Source organism: Loxodonta africana, chromosome 6, assembly GCF_030014295.1.
Source record: "Loxodonta africana isolate mLoxAfr1 chromosome 6, mLoxAfr1.hap2, whole genome shotgun sequence".
Classification (NCBI taxonomy): domain Eukaryota; kingdom Metazoa; phylum Chordata; class Mammalia; order Proboscidea; family Elephantidae; genus Loxodonta; species Loxodonta africana.
This window is the reverse complement of record NC_087347.1, coordinates 92,928,211-92,952,515: the sequence shown is the minus strand read 5'-3', so window position 1 is coordinate 92,952,515 and position 24,305 is coordinate 92,928,211.

The following is a 24,305-nucleotide window of genomic DNA, read 5'->3' as shown; positions in this document are numbered from 1 at the left end:
TTGGTGCCAAACAGCAGCACTTTTCACCCAATTCACAAAATCCCTTTCCTTGTACTTTTTCATGTGTAATAAAAAGATATCACTCACGTTTTTATCATTCAGAATGATCATATTTTAGAATAAATTTGTAAAGTAAGTCACCTTAATAATTATAACTTATTATTAAGGTTAATAAAAAGTTTATGGACCTTAACTAGATGTTTTCTCTTTATTTTTGTATTCTTTTATTTTCTCTATAACAACAATGACAATAATAAAATACCTGAGGAAGTTTAAAAACTATTAGAATGTTCTTTCTCACTTATGCCAGTATATATTTCCCAAGAAGAGCTAGTTCTTAAAGGTTCTTTGCATTTCAATAAATATTTCTTAAAAAGGAACATTCTCTCTGTGTTGGTAGTTCCAGGCCTTTCTTGGTTCTTGGCAGTCCTCACATTGCAACCATCTTCCTCAGTATATGTTTGCTTTTGTGTTTAATCTGCTTTTTACATCACTCAGAACTGATTAGGTTTAGGACACATCCTACTCTGATATGGCATCATTAGCATAACAAAGAAAACTGGATTCCTAAATTGTGTTTCATCCACAGGTATAGGGGTTAGAATTCCAACTCAAATTTGGGACGACATATTTTAATCCATAACAGAAGTGAATCAAAATTTCACTAGACCATACACTAAAAATGGTTAAAATAGAAAATTTATTGTTCTGTATAAAGGAAATTGAAGATTTTTACCAACTTCCACAGTCTGAAATTGATCAAACATGCAATCAAGATAAATTGACAACTACTGGTGATTAGAACTCGAAAGCTGGAAAGAAGAAGGATCCGTAGTTGGAAAATATGGCCTTGGTGATAGAAATGATGCCAGAGATCACATGATAGAATTTTTTAATACCAATGATTTATTCATTGAGAATACATTTTTTCAAAAACATAAAAGGCAACTATACACGTGCACCTCACTGGATGGAAAACATTGGAATTAAATCAACTACATCTGTGGAAAGAAACGATGGAAAAGCTTCATATCATAAGTCAGAACAGGAGCTGACTGCAGAACAGACCAATTGCTCATATGCAAGTTCAAATTGAAGCTGAAGAAAATTAAAACAAGTCTATGAGAGCCAAAATAGGACCTTGAGTAAATCCCATCTGAATTCAGAGACCATCTGAAGAACAGATTTAATGCAACTGAAGACTAATGACCGAAGACCAGACAAGTTGTGAAATGACATCAAGGACATCATACATGAAGAAAGCAAGAGGTCATTATAAAGACAAGAAAGAAAGAAAAGACCAAAATGAATGTCAGAAGAGACTCTAAAACTTGCTCTTGAACATAGAGCAGCTAAAGTGAAGGGAAGAAAAGAGGAAGTAAAAGAGTTGAACAGAAGGTTTCAAAGGGCGGCTCTAGACAACAAAGTAAAGTATTATAATGAAAAGTACAAAGACCTGAATTTAGAAAGCCGGAAGAGAAGAACAAGCTCAGCATTTCTCAAGCTGAAAGAACTAAAGAAAAAATTCAAGCTTCAAGTTGCAATTTTGAAGGATTCTATGGGCAAAATATTGAAAGATGCAGGAAGCATCAAAAGAAGATGGAAGGAATACACAAGTCACTATACCAAAAAGGATTGATCAATGTTCAGCCATTTCAGGCAGTAGTGTATGATCAAGAACTGACGTTGTGAAGGAAGTAGTCCAAGCTGCACTGAAGGCAGTGGTGAAAAATAAGGCTTCAGGATTTGAGGGAATACCAATTGAGATGTGGACAAACAGATGCAGTGCTGGAGTTGCTCACTCGTCTATGCCAAGAAATTTGGAACATAGCTACCTAGCCAACTGACTGGAAGGGTTGTATATTTATGCCCATTCCAAAGGAAGGTGATCCAACAGAATGCAGAAATTATCAAACAATACCATTAATATCACATGCAAGTAAAATTTTGCTGAAGAATATTCAAAAAAGTTGCAGCAGTACATCAACAGGGAACTGCCAGAAGTTCAAGCTGGGTGCAGAGGAAGATGTGGAATGAGGAATATCACTGCTGAAGTCAGATGGATCTTGGTTGAAAGCAGAGATATCAGAAAGATGTTTACATGTGTTTTATTGACTATGCAAAGACATCGACTCTGTGAATCATAGCAAATTATGGATAACATTGGGAAAAACAGGAATTCTAGAACACTTAATGTGCTCATGGAGATCCTATACATAGACCAAGAGGCAGTCAATCAAACAGAACAAAGGGATACCATGTGATTTAAAACCAGGGAGGGTGTTCATCAGGGTTGTAACCTCTCAGCATAATTATTCAATCTGTATGCTAAGCAAATAATAAGAGAAGCTGGACTACATGATAAAGAATGAGGCATCAGGATTGGAAGAAGACTCATTAACAACCTGCAATATGGAAATGACATAACCTTGCTTGCTGAAAGTGAAGAGGACTTGAAGCACTTACTGATGAAGATCAAAACTGTAACCTTCAGCATGGATTATACCTCAACATAAAGAAAACAAAAACCCTCACAACTAGACCAACAGTAACATCGTGATAAATAGGGAAAATGTTGAAGTTATCAAGGAATTCATTTTACTTGGATCCACAATCAATGCCCATGGATGCAGCAGTCAAGAAGTCAATGGATATATTGCATTGGGCAAATCTGCTGCAAAAGACCTCTTTAGTGTGGCAAAACAAAGATGTCACTTTGAGAATTAAGGTATGCATTTCCAGTCACCTCATATGCATGCGAAATCTGGACAATGAATAAGGAAGACCAAAGAAGATCGATGCCTTTGAATTATGGTGTTGATGAAGAATACCGAATATACCATGGACTGCCAGAAGAAAGAATGAATCTGTCTGGGAAGAAATATAGTCAGAGTCTCCTTGGAAAAGAGGATGGAGAGAGTTTTTCTCATGTACTTTGGACAAGTTATTAGGAGGGACCACTTCCTAGAGAAGGACATCATACTTGGTAAGATAGAGGGTCAGTGAAAAAGAGGAAGTCCCTCGATGAGATGGAATGATACAGTGGCTGCAACAGTGGTCTCAACGAGGATTGTGAGGATGGCATAGGACTGGGCAGTTTCATTCTGTTGTACCTGGGGTCTCTGAGTTGGAACTGACTCCATGCACCTAACAATTACAACACATTTTACCACAATAAAAAATTTGAGAAAAATTATAAAGTATCAAGGACACTTAAAAATATAAATGTTGGGATCTCTTAGGAATCACACAGTCCAGCCTAATTGCTCAAAAGATCCAAGAGTAGCCATTAGTCCAATTCATGTTGACTGCATTTTACGGTTCACTAATTTGAAAGTTCCACATTCATCAATCCATGCTCATAGAAATGCTGCTTTCTTTATGTCAGAAAAAACATATTTCCCCACATTAAATCAGTATGCTGATTTCAACACACATATGTGACAAAGTTCTTTAAGAGAAAAACCTCAAAACATTTCTTTTATCCCCCCTCAAAACATAAGCCTGGAAAATGGATCATATTTATCTCATACCTTCCAGGAAGTCATGCGATACCATGTCAGTATCATGTAGGTCCACAGAAAAATCAAGTTTGACAAGAGAATCTCAGGGTAAATTTTTAGATGTTGTTGTCATCATTGGCCCAAAGAATTTTCAATTAAGCATTTGATATATTTTTTCAAATTGCCTGCTAGAAAAATAGTACAGTTTTATGCTTCTACTCGTGATGAATATGAGTGCCTGTTTTCCTTCCTGTACCACTAGCAATGGGTTATTTTATTTTTAAAAACATGTTTTGTTTTACTTTTTATGTGAAAACCAATTTCTTATCACGAAGATCAGGCTTAAGGATAACAATAAAAAAAGAGACTTCATTCAGAAAACATGCACCTCATAGAAATCATGAGGCCTTTTTTCTTAGATTTAATGTCTAGGTGAACAAAATGTACATGGGAAAGCCTCCAATCCTTTTCAATAATTGCTCCCATGATCAAACCATGAAAATCAGTTATTCTGGAAGGAAGAAGCAGTTATTTCCTCTAGTCCAAGACAGACAGTAAGTTCCATAAGTACCTATACCCAGTAAACTCCACAAGGGTAGAGATTATATATAGAACACCTATTTTGTTCCCCACTGTACACCCAACATCTGGCATAATGCACGGCATAAAGCATTTACTTAATATTGGAATGGTTATATGGATAAATGGAAGGATTAGTGAATGGGTCAAGGGATGGATGCACGAAGGATGTTGTGTTGAATTAAATCTCAAGTACCTTGTGGTTATAATGAAGGAGAAGGTGAAGTTTGCAAATATGTATATGTTATTTGTCTGATTCTTCTATTTGCTATTGACTTCTGAAAATTTGGGGGCACTCAAAAAACTATTTAAATATAGTATATTTAAATATAGTATAAATGTTAGTATACTTATTTTTTTTTGTTTATAGGATTACCTATTTTGTTGTTAGTTGCTATCACCTCCAACTCGTGGCAACCTCTAGAACAAAACTTTGTCTAGTCCTGTGCCATCTTCACGATGGTTGGTATGTATGAGTCCAAGAATTACCTATAAAGTCCTGAAAATAATAAAGATAATTTATATGATTTCAGTTCAGTCAAAATGAAAAAAAAAAAATGTTTTTTTCTTTTCCAGGCCAAGGAATTTTATTAGAAGGGGAAAATATCCAAAACGACATTTTAAAACTCACAGCAACAAAGACTGAAAAGCAAAAACACAAATGGAGTGCCTAGAACATTTTTAACTTTTAATGTAAGATATTGGACCTAAATAACAGTACAACACAGTTTTAAATACCTTGAGAATCAGGTCTGCAGGTTTTCTAAATGTGGATAATCTAGTGTCATTTATTTTTACTGTGTTGAATACCCCTTATGCTATATTTTGTACTTTAAGATGTCTGTATTCATTTAAATCTCATTTACCTTTATTTCAGGTTATAATTAATCTTAATCGAAATCTTTACGCTCTATTAAGCAGTTTGGTCAGATGACAACTTCTGAAGGGAATTCATAATGTAATACTTTATAAAAGAAGACAAGGTTTCGGAGGGGAAAGCAGAAATCTAAGGGGAAAAATGTCACTTGCTCTGCTTGGGGCAACTATGGTTCAAAATTATTTCTGGAAAATTTAGGTGTTCAACCCTTAAACATTGTTCTTTTCTCCACTCTTTCATCAACACTTAAGTTCACCCAGGTTCAGTGTAACTCCACTTAAAGATGAATCCCTCATGCTAAAAATAATAATAAAAGAGTCAAAAGTAAATATACCATGAAATAAAAAACGACGAGTTAAATGTTATGAACTATTAGTGTAAAAAAATCAAATTCACTGGCTGGTTGGTGTTGTTGTGAGGGAGTTGTCCTCAGGTTAGTATACTAATCATATTAATTTTGAAAACAGATTGCAGAATTTATTTCTAAAAACCGAGATGCCTGTTGTTGGATTGATAAAACATTCAGATTGTAATTAAATAGTTTTCCCCTTTTAGGAAATAAGGTAATTCAAAACTTCACTGGAGATAATGATGATAGCTCCTACTGCTGATAAACTCAGAAACTTGTCACAAAAAGTTTAAATTTTTCAACCACTTTTAATATTTCACTGTTTACTATGTCTGGGATTTTGTGCCGTATTGTGTTGTACAGATATAAATGGATTTTATTTTTCCAGTAGTCGTTTTTGCCTGACACCGCTTTTCTGGGAGATCATAGGTTGGGTATCTATTCTTCATCGTCTGTGTTTTGACATGGGTGGATTTCTTTCCTGTTTGTGTGTTCTGTATTTGACCTATATCTTTTCTGTTAAGCTGCTCATCAGGTCCTGGTTCAATAACAAACAGCTTCAGCTATAGTCACTACGTGATACAGTTTTTGTGTTTGCCAGGAGAATTATGCTTCTGTATTTTGACCTCTTCTGAGATTTCTTAGCTATCCTCGACCATTTATTCTTGTCAGAAAAATTTGGCATAATTTTTGTTAAGTTCTAAAATTTCTGTTAGTGTTTTTACTAGAACTGTATTCACAGAATATATTAATTGAAAGATTTTCTTTACTATGTTTAGTCTTGGTGCTCACCGCAAGATATTTAAATTATTGATTTTTTAAAATACTGCTCAGTGAAATCTTTTCTTTAGTATTCTATTAGTTCTGTGCATTTGTTTTTAATGGTATCATGGGATATTTTATATTGAATTTTCAGGCAAAATATTTTGCCAATGCATTAAAAATTTTGGTTATTCCTGGAAATTATTCATTTCTTTGTTTAGATTTTATAACTATACATTTTACTGAACTCTTCTGTTAGATCAAATGTATAATTTTTTAGTTAATTCTTTAGAATTTCATAGATAAACAATCATTATCTGAAAATAATGGAGTCTCCTCATATACCATAAGAAGAGCTCTTATTTTTTATTCTAAATTGCTATATTGGCTACATAAAAAAAAAAAAAAAAATCTATTATAATATTACAACTCAATCTTGATTTAAAATAGACTCTTGTAGTATAACTTTAAGGGATATATATTTATATGCTATTATTTATCTGTTAGTAAGATATTAGATTGGATAAAATGTCTCTTCCTTTCCTATTAAAATGACAATTATCAGGCTTCTCCCATATTACTGATGTGATAAATAATGTATTAATGAATAATAAAATATCTTCACAACCTTGAAATTGATACTAATATTCTTTGATTTAATTTAATTTGCTAATATATAATTTAGGAGTTTCTCTTTCTATCTCTCTCTTTCATTTTGATACCTAAATGTCATGTTTTTTAATCACCATTATATGTCCATAATATGGAATAGTGGAAAAGATGGAAAATACGAAATAAATTTTCCAAACCTGTGATTATTTTATTTGTTGCTTTCCAAAGACAATTCATTACATTTACTGCTACATTCTATTTATTGCTATTTTGTAAATTATTTTTAATTTCTCTTTTCATTCCTACCAATTTCATTCTGTTTGCTTATATTTCAGTATTATTAATTTCATTATTCAGGTCTTACAGATCATTATTTACTTTTCTACTTGATCTGTCACAAGACCACAGTCTTATTAAATTCTCCCATAATTAATTTTATTGTTATTAGTAGTTAAAAATTCTAAAATCGTACATTTTTTATGTTCTGTTATTTAGTTCTAACTGATCTTCATCAGGAAACACAGGAGCTTGTCGAAGGTGATGCAGAAGCAATCAAGGTTGGCTATTGAGAAGATTTTCCTTTCCGACTTCTAGCAGCCAAGCATAGGAAGAAAACATAAATGCATTGCACAAAGTCACTTATCCCTGAAGTTCATATACTACTAATCGACTTTACTTTCATTGTCCCGTTACTGTCTTTAGGTCTACTTAATGTTTCTTGCCATTAAGTTTACATAGTCCAATATTTATATTGCCAGCCATGCTTTTTTAAAAATATTTTATTCATCTAATATTTCATCAATTTATCTTCAATATTTCATTTTAATTAATCTACTTAGGCATAGCATTGGGTAAATCTGCTGCAAAGGACCTCTTTAAAGTGTTGAAAAGCAAAGGTGTCACCTTGAAGACTAAGGTGTACCTGACCCAAGCCATAGTATTTTCAATCACATCATATGCATGTGAAAGCTAGACAATGAATAAGGAAGACCAAAGAAGAATTGATGTATTTGAATTGTGGTGTTGGTGGAGAATATTGAATATACCATGGACTACCAAAAGAATAAACAAATCTGTCTTAGAAGAAGTACAACCAGAATGCTCCTTAGAAGCATTGTCAGGAGGGATCAGTCCCTGGAGAAGGACATCATGCTTGGCAAAGTACAGGATCAGTGGAAAAGAGGAAGACCCTCAACAAGGTGGACTGACACAGTGGCTGTAACAATGAATTCAAGCATAACAATGATTGTAAGGATGGCTCAGGATCGGACAGTGTTTCATTCTGTTGTGCATAGGGTCGCTATGAGTCAGAACTAACTTGAAGGCACATAACAACAACAGGCATAATGCAAGTAGTATATAAACAGTTTTTATTTTAAACTAGTAAGTCTTTTAAACTAGAAAGAAATTCATTATTCATTTTAATTCACGGTGATAACTAGTATCTTTGGTCTAGTTCATGTCATGGATTTTATGCTTTTGTGCATGTTTTTGTGATTCCTCTAACTCACTTGTTTTTTATTCAAAAATAAATATTTCGGGGTCTGCTATGATCTAGGCACCATTCTAAACATTGTAAAATTACAGGAAACAAAATAAAGTTCCAACTTTCATGGAACACACATTCTAGGGAAGAAATACTAAATGGTAAACAAATTAATATGTTTTTGTGTTGACTAAACTTATGAAGAAAATTAAAACAATGTAAAGGCCTAGAAACTCTATGTGTACTTTTATCATCTACAGTGGATTTGGAAGAAGAAAATCAACAATCATTATAACTTTTTGTATATCAAATATAAGATTGTTAAATGATTAACAGCAAGGAACAAATTGGTATTTTTATTTACTATTATCTATGCATTTTTTATGCATGACAAGGAAACCCTGGTGGTGTAGTGGTTAAGTGCTACTACGGCTAACCAAAGGGTCAGCAGTTCGAATGCGCCAGGTGTTCCTTGGAAGCTCTGTGGGGCAGTTCTTCTCTGTCCTATTGGGTTGCTATGAGTTCAAATCAACTCGACGGCACTGGGTTTGGTTTGGTTTTTGGTTTTATGCATGACAAATTACTCCATGCTCTTGAACTTTCATTATCCTCATTCATTACCACCTTCATTTCTTTGTTACTTCATTTTGGGGGTATAAATCCAACTCGCTGTTGATTACCACGTAATTCTTTTTCATTCAATATTTGTGCTCATATTTACAAGACACCCAACACTCCACATTTATTTTAATGCAATTCTGATTTTTGTTTCTGTATAGGTAATGAGAGAATGAATACACAAAAGGATAATGGCAAGATCACATATCTCAATAAAATTTGTACCCACACCCTTTGTAGCAACAGGTCCAGGAAATCAAGCCAAAACCTCTACAACAATGGGATTCAAACAGTCAGGACTTGATAATGACTCTCAGCTCCCCTAATTTTTGCCTCACTTTCAACTCAGAACCAACCAGAGAAAGTCAAATATGCTTCCCAAATCAATCACATAAGTTGTCCTGATTCTGGCTAGCTACCTCTTGTTCTACCATGCCAAAAAACCTCCAATCAGACTGTACTTGAAGCGTTTTTTTTTTTTTTTTCTTACTTTTTTCACTCTGAAGCTTTCCCACACTCATGTCTGCCTTTGTGTCTCCGTTAAACACAGGTGGTGGTCGCTGACTCTCTTGCTATAGGAAACTTTCAATAAATGCCCTCTATTCTCATTTCAAAACACTGGTGGCGTAGTGGTTAAGAGCTATGGCTGCTAACCAAAAGGTCAGTGGTTTGAATCCACCAGGTGCTCCTTGGAAACCCTATGAAGCAGTTCTACTCTGTCCTACAGTGTTGCTATGATTTGGAATCAACTCAATGGCAACCGGTTTGGTTTGGGTTTTTGTTCTCGTTTGGGTGGTCTTCATTTATGTCCACAGTAGTATTACTTTGAGGCTGCATAATTTATGAATTTTTATTTTCTGTCTTTGAAATTAGAATAATATAAAAATTATCGTGATATATCCAGGTATAGACTGCTTTTTTATCATTAGTTTTGTATATAATTCAATGAGTCCTTCTGATATGTATACTCAATTCTTTTCTCATTTCCAAAACTATTTTTTTCTTATAATATCACATATTGTTGCCTCTCTTCCTGTTTTTTATATTTCTTACTTGGAAGCGAACATAGTTGTTGGTTAGGTCTCAGTTCTCAAAATTTCATATCTTTTTGTCTTTGTCATGGTTTCAACAATAACCTTTTCCTTCACCTTCTTTTCTTTTTTTCCTCCCTCTAAAAAAAAGCTTGTTGAATTTTCTGTTTGTTTTTATTCTACTCTTTATCAGTGTAAATTTGATTCTGCTGCTGTCTTTTGGGATTTCCTACAATTTTTATTTCTTCATCCACCCTTTTTGTTTCTCTGCTCCCATTCAATTTGTTTACATCTTACAAATATCTGGACCTTGTCCTTTACAATGTCTTTGTGGGCATCAAGCAGAAATCTCCAAAAATATTTTTCTATTTACCTCATGTAAATAGCTCTCAAAGCTATCTTTTTTTTTCTTTTCTTTGTCTTAAATACAATATCTCTTTTCTCTTAATTAGCGGTGCCTTGCCAGTAGTTATTTTATGTGATTGGGGGTTAGCTGTCCAATCCAGGAAATTGTGATATACTGGATCAAGTCTCCTCAGTCTATCTTATTATCAGCCACTTCTTCCTTCTCTCATATTAAGATTCAAGTCTTTGTATTTAGTCCTAGCTCAAATTGTTTTTGTTGTTGTGTACTGTCAAGTCGATTCCAATTCATAGTGACCCTATAGGACAGAGTAGAACTGTCTCATAGGTTTTCCTACACTGTAATCTTCACAGGAGCAGATCACCTGGTCTTCTCTCCCATGGAGCAGTTGGTGGGTTCGAACTACCAACTGTTCGGTTAGCAGCTGCACACTTAACCTCTGTGCCATGAGGGCTCCTTCCAGTTCAAATTAGAGTGGTGTAAATAGCTAACAGGTTCACGTCCATTCAGAGGCCCATTTGGAAGAAAAGCTTGGCAATCTACTTCCAAAAAATCAGTCATTGAAAATCCTATGGTGCACAGTTCTACACACATGAGGTCACCATGAGTCAGAATGGACTCTATGGGAACTGGTGCTGGCTGTGTAGTGATGAAGTTGATATGTTTCTTCAGGCCTTCAGAATCTTTATCTGAGACACAGTAAATCCCAGCCAAATCATGTATATACTGCTTCAGGTGTTCTTGCTCTTGGTAGCTCTGCTCCTGCTGAGATTATTCTTCCCAGCTGAACAAAACACCCCAGAATACAATTTATCTTTCAAAGTCCCCTATTTTGAGGCATTTTGTCTATTAAGAGCTATGGCTAATAAACATTGTAAAAAAGAAAGAAAAGGTAACTCATGCAATTGAAGCTCAAGAGCAAGCTCTGAATTGTCTCAACATCAGATATTGTATAAATTAATGGTTAAGAAATACTCGTGAAGTCAAATAATTAATAAAACATCAACTCTTACAAATTGAGTTAGATTGGGTCAATTTTCTTGATTCCTATTTCTCAATTTTGTCATCTAAAATCCTTCTCTCAAAGTTAGTTCCTAGGTTAAGTGTAAATTAAAAAATTACGTATTTTTCTCTTTTCTATTTCCTCTCTTTCAAAAAAAAAAAAAAAAAGCCCAGATTTTCTCTTTTGGTGGTTTAGCCCAATCAAAGAGAAGGGGTTGGTAGAGCATTAGACAGGCCTGAAATTTGTCTCTATTTTCTTTAATCCTCTTTGGAACTAATTCAATTTCTGCAGCAGAGTGCTTTCTCCCCTTCATTGCAGGCCTGGTATGGAAATTCCATTTCTAGCCTCTCCTCACTTTTTATGCCTTCCTACTGTATAAACATTTCATTCTTTTCCTCAGCAGGACTCATAACCAGCTTCTCCCTACTCAGTATGTTAACTGAAGGTAAAAGCTGGATGTGAAAAAATATGAAAGGATTGCATTAGTGGTTGGATTTTTTGACTTATTTTTACTGATAAATGGAACTTTCAAACTGCAATGGTAAGTTTTCTCTCTTAAGTTCCTGGAATTTTTTCTGTTTAGCGTTTGAGCTTGGGTGAGGATCCGTGCTTTTTATTCAATAAAGAAATATTAATGTGGTTGCTTTGAGGTCAATTTCATTCTTCTTTCTAAACATATTTTACTCTCCAGCTCCTATGGAAAGTTGAAAGCTGGATAGCATTCCCTCTCTTGGTGAGTTGTAAAGGATCCCTTAACTTGATTTGGAGATATTCTTGCAGTGAAAACAGTGTTTTAATTTATCTAGCCTAAGATGAAACTTTCCGCATTTCAGTTACTTCTTCATTACTCATATAAATAAGGGTGAGCTGGCCATTGAAATCCATTAATTATAATTTTAATAAGATAATTTAATTGCATTTAATAGGCATTGCAGACACTATTTGGAAGCGAATATATAGCCCCTATTCTTTTCTCTGGGAACTGCTTCTTGCAGTCTCTTTTGTATTATGTGACATTATCCCCCTAACTATGACTTACTGATAAGTTAGGTTTCTGTCAGACTTCAAAATCACTTGAATAACTTGCCTTTTTTAAGGAAGTATTCAAATTAGCTGATTAAAACGTCAAGGCCCTTGTTTGTTCTTGTGTATCTTCTGGATTATTTTCAAATACAAAATTCAATCATTGAATGTCATTTAATTAAAGATAGGTAAAGATAATTTGCATGTAAATGGATTTTGAATATTCAAGATTTGGTCATGCACAAGTGCAAATAGCATAATTAAAGTTTAAAATGAAGCCAGTTTTACAGTTGGGTATTATATCTTGACCTCAGCAATGTGCAATGACCTTCTCACCTTTTTCAGAAAGTCAAGAGTTCGTCTTGGCCAATACTAAAATAGAGAGGTATTTTGCATAGTGATTAAATGTTTCCACTGAGAAGTTGGACTGGATTTTAATACTAGTTCTACCATCTCCTAGGAATGTGCCCTTGGACAAGTTATTTTATACCCCATAATTCAGTTCCTCTAAAATGAGTATAATAGCAGTGCCTTTCTTAAGGTTCTTGTAAAGCTTAAATGCAGTAATGCATTCTTAATTAAATGCTTAAGATAGTATGTAACACAGGAAACACTCAAATTAATTTTTATTATTCTTATTTTGAACAAAGATTTATTCTAGATTGTCTAAATTGTTTTTCTTATTAAATGAGCTTGGAATGTGACTACAATGTATAAATATGCCTCACATAGACTACGGAACTTTACAGCTTTATTCCAGCACAGATTCATCAGGGAACATGTGTTTTATTCTGAATTGTCTCATGATAACAATTTGGGTTCCATTTCAATCTAGTTAATTTCATCATTTTCATAAATGTGCCAGGGCTACATAAAACTCAATTATATTCTCATAAACTGTAAGGAGCTTCCTAATCCGTGTACCAAGACCTTCATGCAACAAAGGGCAAAGCAACACTTTGAAAGAATTTAGCACCATTGTGAAGCTACTTAGAAATACAGTAAACAATATTTGGCCACAGACCATTATCTCTGTTAGGAAGCTTGGAAGCAGATCACTGTGTCCCACAAAGTGCTATAGCACGTATGGTGAGTTATTCTTTATGCAGGCCATTGAGAGGTGATCTGTGCTGGGGTCAAGATATGTTTGGCTCTCTTTCTCTGCTTTGCTCTGGCAAAACACCTCACCTACCTTAAAAAGACTTTCCCCTTGGCCTCCCCCCCCGCCAAAAATTCCAATGCAGCTGTAACAGAGGGACATAAAAGGTATTAATTTATGTCTACTGATTTTATTTCAACCTTCATTACATTGCGTAGGTGTACATATCATATTATTTTCACCTCTCACAAAATTAGGATGTGATGAGTTGGATTCATGAGTACCTTTATTCTTCCTTTTAGATTTGAGGGCTATGTACTTTAGCTTTTGGCTGGAAGAGGAGTTTCCAAGAAAAATATCCTTCAGGATAACCTGGAGGGTGAAGTGAAATTGCCAGGTAAGTATGATAGAGTGTGAGTATAGTTAGCACAAGCTACATTCAATACCAGGATTCTCTGGGTGATGCAAACTGTTAACGTACTTGGTTCCTAACTGGAAGTTTGAAAGTTTAAATCTACTGAGAGACATCCAGAAGAAAGGCAGGGTGATCTACTTTCAAAAACTCTAGCCATTGAAAACCCTATGGAACACAGCTCTACTCTGACATGAGTAGAAATGCCAGGAGTCATAGTCAACTCGAAGTCAGCTGGATTGGTATATTCAATACAAAACCTAAACCTGAGAATGCATGTGTTCCTACTGTATGCAACCGTGAGAGGTCCTGCAGCTCTTTTCTTTCACAGGTTTTTATTGAAATGCCTTTATGTTCCAGACATTGTGTCTAATCTGAGAAATTCAGAGGTGAATCATGAATTTTAGTTTCCACTGAGTTACATGGGCTGAATTGGGAGGGATAGTTGCTTGAACAAAATGATGGTTATATTAGGAAAATTAATAAAGAGAATGGTTTCTAGATAAGAGAGTATCCACCAAAATTGTGTTCTAAAGGACAAAATGTGGCAATTTGTAATTACTGACAACTACTAAAATTCAGGTATGTTGGTGTGCATTTTACATGTATGATAAGGTGTTTTCCCTAAGGAATGAGTTTTTTTTTTTTTTTTTTTTCAGGATTTGGTGGTCAAAGGCAGAGAGGGAAGAGCGCAGTTTGTGGTGCAATGACATCATGTTTCTGCGTAGTAGTTTTCTCAGAACAAAATCTCAGCTAGTTCTTGGTGATAATGATATTCAAGATTTGTTAGGTAATTTCTACATCCTAGGTATTTTGCTAAGCTCTTTATTTAGGTTATTTCAATCAATCTTCTCAATATGCCCATGAAATAGATACTGGTGCAGGGTCAAATCACTAGTAAATGGTGTAATCAGGGTTTAAAATCAATTTATATAACTTCACAGAATCTACTTCCACTTCTGACATCTGTATCACTATGCAGCCCTCCCTACAATCCATCAACAGCAATATTGAGCAGGGGTTAAAAGTTATATGAGTCAAGTACTCTAATAAATAGTTTGAAACTCAAGATAGCTTGGATTGAACCCCAGCTCAAGAAAAAGGAAGAAACCAAAGTGATTGAGGTTAGGAGAAGGCTATTGTTTGATATGCACAGCAGTTTCAAGGGCTTATCCCCATATTTGAGCCCAATAGTTGCTAAGGCTAATGCCAAATCTTCCTGCTGATGGAACGGAAATTCCTATTTGAGCTTGAATTGGTGTACAGACTGACAGAGAGAGAACTTTTGTGTGAAGAACATAAATGCCTATGATTGGGAAGGTCTAGAGAAGATGGCTTTTGATAATATCTCTCAGTCACCAGTTGCTAAGCATCTCCAACACTGGTTAATCACCAACCACCAGACTCTGTCCTCACCATAAGACTGATGGCCTCACCAACAGGCTCAAAACCCAGGCCAGTTCTCAAACCAAAGCTTTTAAGGAACCAAATGTTTACATTCTTCAGCCTCTTTAGTCCTTTGTTTCTGGTAAGGCTTTAGCATTTCGTTCACCAGGAAAATTTAGATCCTGTAGTTTAAGACAAGTTCCATTTTGTGGTAATTCTAACTTGGGACTTAATAGGCCAATGCTATTGTAACCTACAGGGTTAAACTGTTTCCCCTTCTGAAATGCAACCCATGGCATTAAACTATTCCCCTCTCCTCCTCCCATCCCAGTCAGGCTCTCTGAGTTCCTGATAAGACATTTCTGTGTTGTCTGAATAACAGTGCAAGGTTGTCTTACTGCTTCTCTACTTAAGGCTGCTTCACTACTCATCAACTGCCCCCTCCATTCAGACTTGAGCAATAAGATGCAAAACTGGCCTTAGATAAGCCACCCCCCAGCCATCATATTGCACCCTCACTGCACCCCCATACATGTTATTTAGTTCCTGAAACTGTCCACCTATTTCCAAAAGCTTCATAAGTTCCCTATCCCAAACCCTATAACTGCCCTAAGATCCCCAGCTTCTTCAGGGAGCTTGATTTGAGACTTAGTCTCCAAGGCTTTGCTTGACTGACTTGTAATAAAGTCCACTTCCTCTTTCTCAAAGGCCTGGTGTCTCTCAACTGACTTGAGGGGTCGCACCCAGCAGGACGCATTCCCATTGGATTATACTATCCTTTGAGTCCTACGTTGTTCCCCTAGTTACAACTCATTTGCCCTCGATGTGAGCTCCTTCTGATATTTTGGCCCATGCCTAATTTTCCTGAGCCTAGACTTTTCTCGGAAATCCTGGTGAAGTAGTGGTTAAGAGTTACAGCTGCTAACTAAGAGGTCAGCAGTTCAAATCCACCAGGCACTCGTTGGAAACCCTGTGGGGCAGATCTACTCTGTCCTATAGGGTCTTTATGACTTGGAATCAACTTGACAGCAATGGGTATGGTTTTGTTTTTTAAAACTTTCCTATGTGCTTCAGTTCGTGATCTGGACCCTATTTTGAGTTACTGTTCCGAAATCCTCTGGCATTCCTCAATCTCCCTGGGAGAACTACACTTTTTTCCTGCTTTCACTAATAACTCTTCTTGTAACTTGAATCCTTACTCCTACCATTGCAACTTGCCATTGGTCTGAATAGTGACAGTTGTTGTTATTGTTGATGGGTGCCATTGAGTCAGTCCCGACTCATAGTGACCCCATGTGATAGATTAGAAATGTCCCATAGGGTTTTCTTGGCTGTAATCTTTAGGGAAGCAGATCTCCAAGTCTTTCTTCCACAGAGCCAATGAGTGGGTTTCAACTGCCGGCCTTTTTCTTAGCAGCCACCTGAGCTCCTAAATAGTGACTGGAGGTTATCAAATAGCTCATCTGCTATGCTGAACATTTATTATCTCCCAGACCTGTTTAAGTACCCATGCTATCCAGTGGATAATTCTAAGGCTAAATCTGGGCCCTTACCCATACTTGACATATCTGACAATAAACAAACTGCTCTGCCTAACAGGTAAACACTGAGAGAGGACACACATCACTATCAACTCCACTGCCTTTGTAACTTGAAACAAATTTTCAAACAGTTCTATGACCCAAAAAAGTGTATGCATCACTGATTTTTAAAAATGTATTCTATTTGATGTGTACTAAAGAGTTGCAGTCCCTGCATGGTGCAAATGGTTAACACCAGAAAGTTGGCAGTTTGAGTCCACCCAGAAGCTCCATGTCTCGAAATAAGCACAACCAGAATGCTCTTTAGAAGCAAGAATGGTGAGACTATGTCTCACATACTTTGGACATGTTGTCAGAAGGATCAGTCCCTGGAGAAGGGCATCATGCTTGGTAAAGTAGAGGGTCAGCAAAGAAGAAGGAGACCCTCAATGAGATGGAGTGACACAGTGGCTGCAACAATGGGCTTAAGCATAACAATGTTTGCGGTAATGGTGCAGGACCAGGCGGTGTTCTGTTCTGCTTTACATAGGGTTACTATTAGTCGAAACTGACTTGATGGCACCTAACAACAACAACAGAGGCTCCTTGGAAGAAAGGCTTGGCTCTCTACTTCTGAAATATCAGTCATAGAAAATGTTATGAAGCACAGTTCTACCCTGACACACCTGGGGTCGCCATGAGTCTGGATCGACTTAAAGTCAACCAGTTTTTAATGACTTAAGATCTTTTTCCTTTTTTGCCATAAGATTTAATAAACTTTTAAATCAAATCCATAAAATATCCTATGATAACTTTAGAAGGAAATCAGCCCTTACTTGGACACATCCTATAAGTACAACTACTTTATGTGGTTGAAAATGGCGCACTTAACGCAATTTGCAGAGAGAGCAAAAAATTCAGCCCGTCTTATACTTTTGCAGAATCATACTACTGATGTCTATCATTTAGGTAACCTTAAAAACCAGGAAAGCTACAAACTCTAGACCCAACCTATAAGACATAAAGAAAGAGGTACAGTTCTCCCAAACTTCTCTTATATTTTTAATCTTAAAATCTGAGTTGATGTCGCTAATTGGGTACAGCTGTATTACTTCTTGACAGGATCTGAAGAGGAAATAACTCCAGCCCTTCTGGGATTCTGATGCTGTCAGGAGGCCAAATTTTTAAGAAACTATACAGAAGTAAAAGTCATATAAAATAGCGACATTTTTCATGCAATCGATTGTACTTGATATACGTTCCTATCTTTTAACTAAGCCACATGAATTTCTGAAACTGAATTCTTTGAATGGTGTTCTTCTCCCTGGTCCCCATTAAATATAGAGTGGTTCAAAAAGAATAAAACAATTTAAAAAATATATTATTAAGTAAGATGGTTATATATGAATATGTAGTTAAAACCAATTTGAAAGTACCTCGTGCAGATAGTTACACACGTTCAATATGTGCCCATCATTTTATGGAGCATACATTGATTTTGTGGTCTAATTAATCTCAGACCCCTTTTTAGCATATCACTTTCCATGGTTGAAATGGGACACATATTGTGTGTGTCCCTTCACTTCCTCAAAACTTTGAGGAAGAAGCATTATAGCAACGTTCTTAATCTATCCCCCTCAGAAAGTCTTGTGGTCTACTAGCTAGGGATCTAAATGGCTACCCTTTGAGCATTTATTATATATATATAGTGTATAATGCATATACGTGTATATATATGTATACTTTTTTCAGATGTATTCATTATAATTATTCATCATAATTAAAGTAGAATAAATATATATTTATATTTCTTGACTACTATTAAGAGACTTTGAATAAATGATTATCTTTCTGATTTTGCAGACAAGGTAGATAATTTCAGTGTTGTTTTAATCTAATACTAAACTATGCTACATATGTGAAAAATAAAGACAACATGAAATATTGAAAAAGTAAATAATTCTTAAGATGCTATAATGTCATTGCTGATGTCAGATGGATCTTGACTGAAAGCAGAGAATATCGGAAAGGGGTTTACCTGTGTTTTATTGACTATGCAAAGGAATTTGACTGTGTCATGGACTGAATTATGTACCCCCAAAAATATGTGTATCAACTTGGTTAGGCCATGTGTGGTTGTCCTCCATTTTGTGATTATAATATTATGTTGACAGGATTAGGTGGGATTGTAGCACCACCCTTACTCAGGTCACCTCTCTGATCGAAGGTAAAGGGAGTTTCCCTGGGGTGGGACCTGCACCATCTCAAGAGATAAAAGGAAAGGAAAGCAAGCAAAGCTGGGGACCTCATACCACCAAGAAAGCAGCACCAGGAGCAGAGCACGTCCTTTGGACATGGGGTTCCTGCACCTGAGAAGCTCCTTGACCATGGGAAGATTGAGGACAAGGACCTTCTTCTAGAGCTGACAGAGAGAGAAAGCCTTCCGCTGGAGCTGACACCTTGAATTTGGACTTTTAGCCTACTTTACTGTGAGGAAATAAATTTCTCTTTGTTAAAGCCATCCACTTGTAGTATTTCTGTTATGGCGGCGCTAGATAGCTGAGACAGAATTTGATACTGAGAGAGTGGGGTGCTGCTGTAACAAATATCGAAAATGTAGAAGCAGTTTTGAAACTGTGAATGGATAGAATTGCGACAGTGGCAGAGAACCAGCTTGGCAGAGAACCTGCAGCAACAGAACCAGTAAACCAGCTCCAGACAGCACTGGAGCCAACCCACAGAGTGAGAGAGCTGAGTGCCTGTGTACAGGAAGCTTCCAGGAGGAGTGGAGGGCCTCCGGGCACTTATCAGTGGAACTACAGAACTTTGGAAAGCTTGCCACACCCAGCAAGGCAGATGCGGGCATGAGGCCCCAGGAGCCAAGAGGCAAAGAAACCAGGAAACAGAAGGTGAAGAGACCAGGAACACAAGAAGCTGAGCTGCCCCAGTCTCAAAAGGTTTGGCCAGGCCCTCTGGGGCTTCAAAGAGTGGAACCATGGCCTCTGGTGTTTCTAAGGGTGGAGTTGCCACTCAGATGGACCAAGAGAATTGTGCACCTATAGCCGACGGAGCAGAGTTGCTGTCCCAGTGGGCCTGAAAAGTGGAGCTGAAGCCGAGGGCCAAAGGGCTTCAACTCAGAATCTGGAGAGTGTGACCAATACCTAGAGTCTGGAGGGCAGTGCCATCGTGTAAACTGTCTCAGAGAACAGAGGATTATTTTTAAAGCTTTGAAGGCTAATCTAATGTGTTCTGCTGACTTGCTTGGTGCCTGTTATGCCTTCTTTCTCTCCAGTTTCTCCCATTTGCAATGGAAATGCCTAGTTTGTGCCTGTTCTGCCATTGTACCTTTGGAAGCAGATAACTTGTATTCTAGATTTCACAGATAAAGAGGAATTTTTGCATTTTGGACTTGGAGTTAAGACTTTTGCTGATATGACTGGATGACTCTGTTGCAAGAATATGATTTTTGGAGGGTCAGAGGGTGGAATGTCATGGATTGAATTAACCAAAAAGAAAAAACTAAAACCCACTGCCGTTGAGTCTATTCCGACTCAGAGCGACACTATAGGACAGAGTAGAACTACCTCATAGAGTTTCCAAGGAGTATCTGGCAGATTTGAGCTCTTGTCCTCTTGGTTAGCAGCTATAGCACTTAACCACTATGTCACCAGGGCTTCAGTGCCTGGATTGAATTATGTCCCCCCAAAAATATGTGTATCAACTTGGTTAGGCCATGTGAGGTTGTCTTCCATTTTCTGATAGTAATTTCATGTTGAGAGGGTTAGGGTGGGGTTGTAACACCACCCTCACTCAGGTCACCTCCCTGATCCAAGGTAAAGGGAGTTTTCCTGGGGTGGGGCCTGCACCACCTTTTATCTCTCAAGAGATGAAAAGAAAGGAAAGCAAGCAGAGTTACCAAGAAAGCAGCACCAGGAGCAGAGCGCATCCTTTGGACACGGGGTCCCTGTGCCCAAGAAGGTCCTTGACCATGAGAAGATTGTGGACAAGGACCTTCTTCCAGAGCTGACAGAGAGAGAAAGACTTCCCCTGCAGCTGACACCTGAATTTGGACTTTTTGCCTACTTTACTGTGAGGAAATACATTTCTCTTTGTTAATGCCATCCACTTGTAGTATTTCTGTTATGGCATCACTAGGTTCCTAAGACAGGCTGTGTGGATCATAACAAATAGTGAATAACATTGCAAAGAATGGGAATTCCAGAATACTTAATTGTGCTCGTGAGGAACCTGTACATAGACCAAGAGGCAGTCGTTCAAGCAGAACAAAGGAATACTATGTGGTTTAAAATCAGAAAGGTTTCTGTCAGAGGTGTATTCTTTCACCATAATTATTCAGTCTGTACCCTGATTAAATAATATAAGAAGCTGGACTATATGAAGAAGAATGGGGCATCAGGATTGGAAGAAGGCTCATTAATAGCCTGTGAGATGCAGATGCAAACCTTGCTTGGTGAAAGCAAAGAGGACTTGAAGCACTTACTGATGAAAGTCAAAGATCAAAGCCAATATGAGTTACATCTCAGCATAAAGAAAACAAAAGTCCTCACAACTGGACCAATAAACAACATCATGATAAACTGAGAAAAGATTGAGGTTATTATTAATTTTTATTTACTATTTTGAGAAAATTCCCTTCTATATCTATTTATTGAGTGCTTTTATCAGGAATGGGTGTTGGATTTTGTTGGAGATGGTCATGTGATTCTTTTCTTTCCTTTTGTTTATGTGGTAGATTATGTTGATTGATTATCTAATGTTGGACCATCCTTGCATACCTAGTATGAATCATACTTGGTCATGGTGTATTACTTTTTTGAAATGATCCTGAATTCTATTGGCTAGAATTTTGTTGAGAATTTTTGCGTCTATATTCATGAGATATGTTGGTCTGTAATTTTCTTTTTTTGTGGTGTCTTTGCCTGTTTTTGGTATTAGGGTTATGCTGGCTTCACAGAATTAATTCAGAAGTATTGCTGCCTTTTCTATGTTCTGAAATTGTTTGAGTGGTACTGGTATAAGCTCTTCTCTGAATGTTTGGTAGAATTCTCCAGTGAAGCCATGTGGGCCAGGGCTTTTTTTGGTTGGGAGTTTTTTAATTACCTTTTCAATCTGTTCTCAAACCTAAATATAAAGCCAAGAACTATGAAGTTTATAGAGTAAAAAAATAGGATCAACGCTAGAGGCCCTAATACATGGCATTAACAGGATACAAATCACATCCAACAACATACAAGCTCCAGAGGATAAGCTAGATAACCGGGATTTTCTAAAAATTAAACACTTATGCTCATCAAAAGACTTCACCAAAAGAGTAAAAAGAGAACCTACAGACTGGAAAAAAAATTTTTGCTATTGCAAATCAGACAAAGGCCTAATCTCTAAAATCTATAAGAAAATCCAACACCTCTAAAACAAAAAGACAAATAATCCAGTTAAAAAATGGGCAAAGGAAATGAATAGACACTTTGCCAAAGAAGACATTCAAGTGGTCAACAAACACATGAGGAAATGCTCATGATCTCTAGCCATCAGAGAAATGCAAATCAAAACCACAATGAGATACTATCTTACTCTGGCATTACAGGCACAAATCAATAAAACATAAAATAACAAATATTGGAAAGGCTGTGGGGAGATCGGAACTCTTATGAACTGCTGGTGGGAATGCAAAATGATACAACCATTTTGGAAAATGATGTGGTGCTTCCTTAGAAAACTAGAAATAGAAATAGCATATGATCCAGCAATCTCACTCCTAGGAATATGTCCTAGAGAAATAAGAGTTGTCACATGAATAGATATATGTACACCAATGTTCATTGCAGCATTGTTCACAACAGCAAAAAATGGAAACAACCTAGATGCCCATCAACAGATGAATGGATAAACAAACAGTGGTACATACACACAATGGAGTATTACACAATGCTAAAGAACAATGATGAATCTGTGGGGTATATCATAACATGTACGCATCTGGAGGACATTATGCTGAATAAAATAAGTCAATCACAAAAGGACAAATATTGTATGAGACCACTACTGTAAAAACTCATGAAAAGGTTTACATACGAAAAGAAACAATATTTGGTGGTTACGAGGAAGGGGGGGTGGGGATGGAAAAATAGTAGACAATAGATAAGGGGTAACTTCGGTGAAGGGTAAGACAGTACACAATACTGGGGAGGCAGAACAGCTGAATTGCTGGGCTGAGGGCTGTGGGGACCATGGTCTCAGGGAACATCTAGCTCAACTGGCATAACAGAGTTTATAAAGAAAATGTTCTACATTCTACATGGTAAGTAGCGTCTGGGGTCTTAAAAGCCCATGAGTGGCCATCTAGGATACTCCAGTGGTCTCACCCTTTTGGGAGCAAGAAAGAATGAAGAAAACTAAAGACACAAGAGAAAGATTAGACCAAAGGGCTAATGGACCACATCTACCAAGGCCTCCACCAGACTGAGTCCAGTACAGCTAGATGGTACCTAGCTACCACCACTGGCTGCTCTAACAGGGTCCCGGACAGAGCTGGAGAAAAATGTAGGACAAAATTCTATCACAATAAGAAAGACCAGACTTGCTGGCCTGACAGAGACTGGTGAAAGTATGGCCCCTGGACACCCTTTTAGCTCAGCAATGAGGCCACTCCTGAGATTCACCCTTCAGCCAAAGATTGAACAGGCCCATGGAAAAAACAAGACTAAAGGGGTGCACCAGACCTGGGGCAGGGACTGGAAGGTAGGAGAGAACAGGAAAGCTGGTAATAGGGAACCCAGGTTTGAGAAGGGAGAGTGTTGACATGTGGTGGGGTTGTTAATCAATGGCATACAATAATGTGTGTATTAAATGTTTAATGAGAAACTAGTTTGTTCTGTAAACCTTCATCTAAAGTTCAATGAAAAAAAAAATGTTAAAAAAAACAAAGATGTTACTTTGAGGGCTAAGGTGCACCCGACCCAAGCCATAGTTTTTTCTATCCCCTCATATGTATATGAAAGCTAGACAATGAATAAAGAAAACCAAAGAAGAACTGAAGCCTTTGAATTATGGTTTTGGTGAAGAATATGGAATATACCATGGATTGTCAGAAGAAAGAACAAACCTGTCTTGGAAGAACAGCCAGAATGTTCTTTAGAACACAGGATGGTGAGACTTCATCTCATATACTTTGGACATGTTATTAGGAGAACCTGTCCCCTGCAGAAGGACATCATGCTTGATAAAGTAGAGGGTCTGTAAAAAAGAGGAAGACCCTCAATGAGATGGATTGACACAGTGGCTGCAACAATGGGCTCAAACATATCAACAGTTATGAGGGTGGTATAGGACAGGGAAGTGTTTCGTTCCATTGTGCATGGAGTCAGCATGAGTTGGAACCAGCTCGAAGACACCAGACAACAAAGACGATGAGAAATTAGGAGTCCCTGAGTTGTGCAATTGGTTAACACATATGGCTGCTATCCATGAGGTTGGCAGTTCAAGTCCACCCAGAGGTGCTTTGGAAGAAAGCATGACAATTTACTTTCGAAAAATCAGCCACTGAAAATCCTATGCAGCACAGTTCTACTCTGATACCCTTGGGATCACCATGAGGTGGAGTTGACTTCATGACTACTTGCTTTATGAGGAATTAGAACTTTTTTCTCCTATGTTGATGTAC